Raw genomic sequence first — 6090 nt, 5'->3', positions numbered from 1 at the left:
CATCGTCCTCAGCCCACATGGATTATTGTGGATTAGAGGGACGGGGACTGAGTCCCTGCTCAGCTAGAGGGTGCCGAATTGGGAATGGTTGAATAAAGTAACGGATACTTATTTATCCAGCCACACGACGAGAGAGTCACATAATCTTCCACACCTGGTTACTGAACTGGCTGTTTTCCAGGTGTAAATCAGGATGCTCCCTATGATATATAAAGCTTTGCCCGTCGTCTCAAAGGTCCTTTTTTCTGGACATTTTTTTTTCCTTCAGGAAGGAGAATACGTGTCGCTTCTCATCCAAGAAGCTTCATCAATTCTGAGTGGATTGTGGTGGTGGGGGGCATGGAAGGAATAAGATCTAAATCCTTCCATCACCCCATCACCCAGTTAGAACTGATGAAGCTTCTTGGACGAGAAGTGACATATCTTCAAAGAAAAATAAAGTCCAGTTGCTTTTTGAAAAAACACCTTTGAGACATCTACTGTATGACTGAAAATCTCCAAAGACATAAAGCTTTGCCAGCTTAAGCTGTAATTGATCCCCTATGTTTAATTTTTCCCCTAAGGCACCTCAACATATTAAACAGGTACTTAATTGCCTGGCAGGTTCGGTCCATGAAATAATGTGATCCAATAATAATTACAAGGTAGCTTAAAAAAATCTACCTTTTAGCCAAGCCTTTAGAGCTTTTCCTGCTGGAAATTTCGGGCCAAAACTGAACCTGGGATCACCGTGTTCTCTAGAACTGATCGCCTCTAATCCTAATTAGCATTTCACAACCACAGGAAAGTTATCCCATCCTTGCAATGACGATTTTTAAAAACCCATTTAAAAATGGATTAATGGTCCTCTACAACAGGGGTCCTCAACCCCCGATCTGTGGATCGGTACCGGGCCGCGGCATGCCAGCAACCGGTCCACGCAAACAAGCAAAGCCCCATCCACGGGATGCAGACAGCACACAAAACCACGCCCCCTCTGGTCCGCGGAAAAACCTCTTTCCACGTAACCAGTCCCTGGTGCCCCAAAGGTTGGGGAGCCCTGCTCTACAATACATTGATGTTTCTCCAAAACAGCAACTTTAAGACATATGCACTTCAACTCCCAGAATTCCCTAACCAGCGTAAGTCAACATATCTTACTTGCCAAATTTCAGAAACGCTGCTCTATAGTATGATCCTTACATTTATACTTACTATGTATCCTCCCTGGTTCAGCTGACAGAAGTGAGGAGAGCCTGTGGCCTAGAGCAGTGATGGCGAACCTTTTAGAGACCGAGTGCCCAAAAACTGCCCCCGCCCCTGCTCCATCCCCACCCCACTCGTCCGCAGGGCCACTCACCGCCTCCAGGGCCCGCCGCAGATCAGGCAGCCGAGCAGCGCCATGGCGGCCACGCCCTCTGCCTGCACCCCGCAGCATCAACTGTGCACGATGGGGTGTGAGGGCAGAGTCTTGTCTATGCTGCCTGGCTGCCATGTCCTTGGCTGCGCTGCTCTGTGTGGGCCACACTCGGGGGCAACTCTCCTCCAGGGGGGCTGCTGGAGAGGAGGGGTTCACAGGGGGAGGCGAGGCTGGGGCAATGGCATGTGTGCCCACAGAGAGGGCTCCAAGTGCCGCCTCTGGCACCCGTGCCATAAGTTCGCTACCACTGGCCTAGAGGTTAATATAGCTTCCTAACATGCAAGCGGCCCAGATTCGAATCTCAGAAGGGTGGTATGGCTAGCGGATGAGAGCTAAATAGCTCGAAATAGCTATACTAGTCTCCCTTTAACTCTTTGTCAGAGGTTAATATAGCTGCCTAACATGCAAGCAGCCCAGGTTCGAATCTCAGAAGGGTGGTATGGCTAGCTGATGAGAGCTAAATAGCTCGAAATAGCTATACTAGTCTCCCTTTAACTCTTTGTCAGAAGTTAATATAGCTGCCTAACATGCAAGCGGCCCAGGTTCGAATCTCAGAAGGGTGGTATGGCTAGCTGATGAGAACTAAATAGCTCAAAATAGCTATACTAGTCTCCCTTTAATTCTTTGTCAGCAAAAGATATATATAGAATAGGGGTGGGAAAACGTGCAGCCTTAGACCTACAGGTGGGTCCTAGAGCCTGTGAAAAGGAGAGGCCAATTCTTAAATATCTCCATGCATTGGATTAAATAACGGGCAGAGACAGCAGGAAGTGAAAAGGGTTAGCAGTACCAAGAACCAAGAGGCTCAATCCGGACTCTCTCTCACTCTTTTTTTTCCTTCTCCTCGTTTCTCTCAGAAGGCAGCCCATCCGCAACTATTTCCTTAAAGGTCCCAGAGAACGTCGTGGAGAAATCGGCAAGAGCTTTCTTCTCTGTGTTGGGTAAGTGACGCGCTATTGCAAGAATCTGCGTGCAACTAAAGGTTTCCCCGTCCAGTCATGTCCAACTCGAGGGGGCGGTGCTCATTTCCGTTTCTTAGCCAAGGGAAAAAAGCGTTGTCCGAAGACTCTTTCCGTGGGTCATGTGACCAGCACGACTATATGCTGAGGCACACAGAACACCGTTCCCTCCCCTCTGAAGTGGTACCTATTTATCTACTCGCACTTGCATGCTTTCAGACTACTAGGTGGGCAGGGGTGTCAAACTCAATTTCACTGAGGGCCGCATCAGCATTGCGGTTGCCCTGGGGGGGCTGGGGTGTGTGGCCAGAGTGGGTGCAGCCTACTGGGTGGGCGTGGATGGAGTGGGTGTGGCCTGCTGGGTGGGCGTGGCCAGTTCTACATCATTCGTGTCAAGGGTGCCTGTGGGGGGTCTGGGCAGGAGTGGGACAGATCTGAGGGTCTCTGGCAGAAGGGGGTGGGACCGGGGCAAGTGCCAAGATGGCCACCAGAAAATTGTACATTGGCTCCTGGCCGGCCTGTGCCAGGGCCAAGGCAGCGGGGGCCGTTCCCTCACTGTTTCCAGGATGGCTTCGCGGGCCACATGAAACCATTTCGCGGGCCGCATCCGGCCCCCAGGCCTTGTGTTTGGCATGTCTGTTCTAGAGTCTCAACATCTTTTTCACATTTTTACTGGATGCAGTATCCCAAGCGTGGCCTTCCCAAGGCATTGTAAAGTGGCATTAACACTTCACGTGGTCTTGATTCTATCCCTCTGTGAGATGCAACCTAGCACTGTGTTGGCTTTTTTTGGCCGCTGCTCCTATTTAAACTCTTTCTTGTATCTTTCTTGCCTGTCACAGGTGACATCTTAAGCTCAGCCATTCAGAACGTGCAGCAGCTTATCCGGTTGCCCTCTGGCTGCGGGGAGCAGAACATGGCCCTCTTGGCCCCCAATGTTTACATCTTGGACTATCTGAACGCAACAGACCAGCTGAACGACGAAATCAAGTCGAAGACGATTGGATACTTAGTGGCTGGTAAGAGGATTCACGGAGTTCTGCAGAAGGACCTCTTAACTTCTTTTCCTTGGAGGGAGGAAGAACAAGAGGAATTTATTTATTTGTTTGTTTGTTTGCATTTGTTTGCCGCCCTTCTTGCCTCAAGGCAACTCTCAAGGAATTGACTGACAAGATTAATAATCAGGCCCTAATACAAGGGTAGGCCACCTTGGCTCTTTTATGACTTGTGGACTTCAACTCCCAGAATTCCTGAGCCAGCCATGCTGAGGGGAAAGGGAGAGGTTGCCAAGCTGAGCCATGCTGGCTCAGGAATTCTGGGAGTTGAAGTCCACGAGTCATAAAAGAGCCCAGGTTGCCTACCCCTGGCCTAGTCTATTGGCAGCTTTCTAAAATCCAAGTTTTAATTAATAAAAAGTTCTTTCGCTGAGGATTGAAGGAAGCTCACCGTGTGTTTTCGGACCTGTCAATCCGAAGGTTCCTAATATGGGTAGTCCTCAACTTATGACCACAATTGAGCCCAAAGTTTCTGTCGCTAAGCAAGACAGAGGTTAACTGAATTTTGCCCCATTTTGTGAACTTTCTTGCCACAGTTAGTAACCCGGTTAAGTGAATCTGGCTTCCCCATTGACTTTGCTTGTCAGAAGCTCGCAAAAGGGGATCACGTGACCCCGGGACACGGCAACCGTCGTAAATATGAACCAGTTGCCAAGCGTCCAAATTTTGATCACGTGACCACGGGGACGCTGCAACTTCATAAGGGTGAAAAATGGTCGTAAGTTGCTTTTTTCAGTGCCGAATGGTCACTAAATGAATGGCTGTAAGGCAAGGACTATCTGTAGCTAAAAAGCAGTTAACAAGCCATTCCCAAAAGCGATTAGAAAAGGGAGTACATTATATGAACCCAGTATCCTTTAAAGATGCTGACCATAATTTCAGCGTTCCCTTATTTCCTAGAGCAGGGCTCTTCAAACTTGGCCCCTTTTATGACTTGTGGACTTCAACTCCCAGAATTCCTCAGCCAGGCTACGCTGGCTGAGGGATTATGGGAATTGAAGTCCACAAGTCATAACAGGGCCAAGTTTGAAGACCCCTGTCCTAGAGCTTTAAACCGGACGGAGACCACTGTCTTGTGGTCTCTTCGCAAGGAGCAACTGTCTGGATCACTTGTGGGCGATCTCAAGTCTTCCCCTTTGCCAGAGAATTATCAAAAAGCCAGTCTACCTTCAGGGAAGTTATCAGTTCTGCATTTTGCCGAGCCATCTTCAATCTGCCATTTCTTCCTCAGAAGTCTGGGCACGGTCACCTTTTAAACAACAATTTAGCACTTAAACTTATAAACCACTCCGTAGTGCTTCACAGCCCTCTCTGGGCGGTTTACACTGTAGAAACGTGATCTGCATATTTGCCCCCAACAATCTGGGTCCTCATTTTACCGACTTCGGAAGGATGGAAGGCTGAGTCAACTTTGAGCTGGTCAGGATCGAGCTGCTGACAGAGTCGGCAGAGTTAGCCTGCAATACTACACTTTAACCACCAGGGCTCAGGGATAGGAGTCCGCCAAAAAGTCCCAAGCTACTGGTTAGACTCGGAGGTCGGCAAACAGTTCCAGAAGAAGGCAACGACAAAACAATTTCTATAATGTCAAATCGCAAACATGGAGGCCTTTGCAGGGTCACCAAGTTGTGAGCTTTGACTCAAGTAAGGCCTCACCGTTTACTTGAATAAGTACAACCTAACATTCCTCCTCCATTGCAGGCTACCAGAGACAGTTGAACTACAAGCATGCTGATGGTTCCTACAGCACCTTTGGGGAGCGTAACAACGAGCCTGGAAATGTCTGGTAAGGTTCACAGCGTTAGCCTCTGAGGTTGTCCCTGCAGGTTTGCATGTGTGTGTGCCTGCAGAAAATAGATTTCTCACCTTTGCCAGTATCGTTCGCAAGGCAAGGATTTTCCTGCCTACAGGGGAAGCTACTGTGGGCAGGAATAGCAGACCAGTGAAATGCTGGTATGGGTATGGCTAGTCTAGAGAAAAGAAGGACCGGGGTGACATGATAGGAGTGTTCCAGTATTGGAGGGGCTTCCCCAAAGAAGAGGGCGTCAACTTATTTTGGAACAGTTATTAAGCAAGACATCACGTGATCGTGATTTCTGATTGTCCCTTTAATAATAATTATTATTATTATTGTTATTATTATTGTTGTTATTATTGTTGTTGTTATTATTATTATTATTATTTTAAGGAGATACCCGGTTGATACCTAGGATGCTGGTAGCAACCCGTGTCAACCATCAGCGCCAACCAATTTGAATGTTCAGTTGACTGAGGTTCATGTTTAATGAATAAAAGATAATAATAATAATAATAACAACAACAACAACAACAACAACAACAACTGGAGCACCACTTGAACACCATTGGCATTGACAAATTTGCTATTAGTCAATTGCAAAAGGCGGCCTTACTAGGAACTGCTTCCATCCTGCGACGATATCTGTAATACCATCAAACATCCACATCTGCCTATCCCAAGTCCTGGGTAAGGACTCGATAGGTAGACAAAATGCCAAATCCAGTCTGAACATCTGGCTGACTGTGCGATGATCCATAATAATAATAATAATAATAATAATAATAATAATAATAATAATAATAATAATAATAATAATAATAATAATAATAATAATAATAATAATAATAATAATAATAATAATAATAATAAAGTTGGAAG

This window comes from Protobothrops mucrosquamatus, unplaced genomic scaffold, assembly GCF_001527695.2.
Source record: "Protobothrops mucrosquamatus isolate PMUCROS unplaced genomic scaffold, P.Mucros_1.0 scaffold5880, whole genome shotgun sequence".
In the NCBI taxonomy this organism is placed as follows: domain Eukaryota; kingdom Metazoa; phylum Chordata; class Lepidosauria; order Squamata; family Viperidae; genus Protobothrops; species Protobothrops mucrosquamatus.
This window is presented reverse-complemented; position numbering follows the sequence as displayed.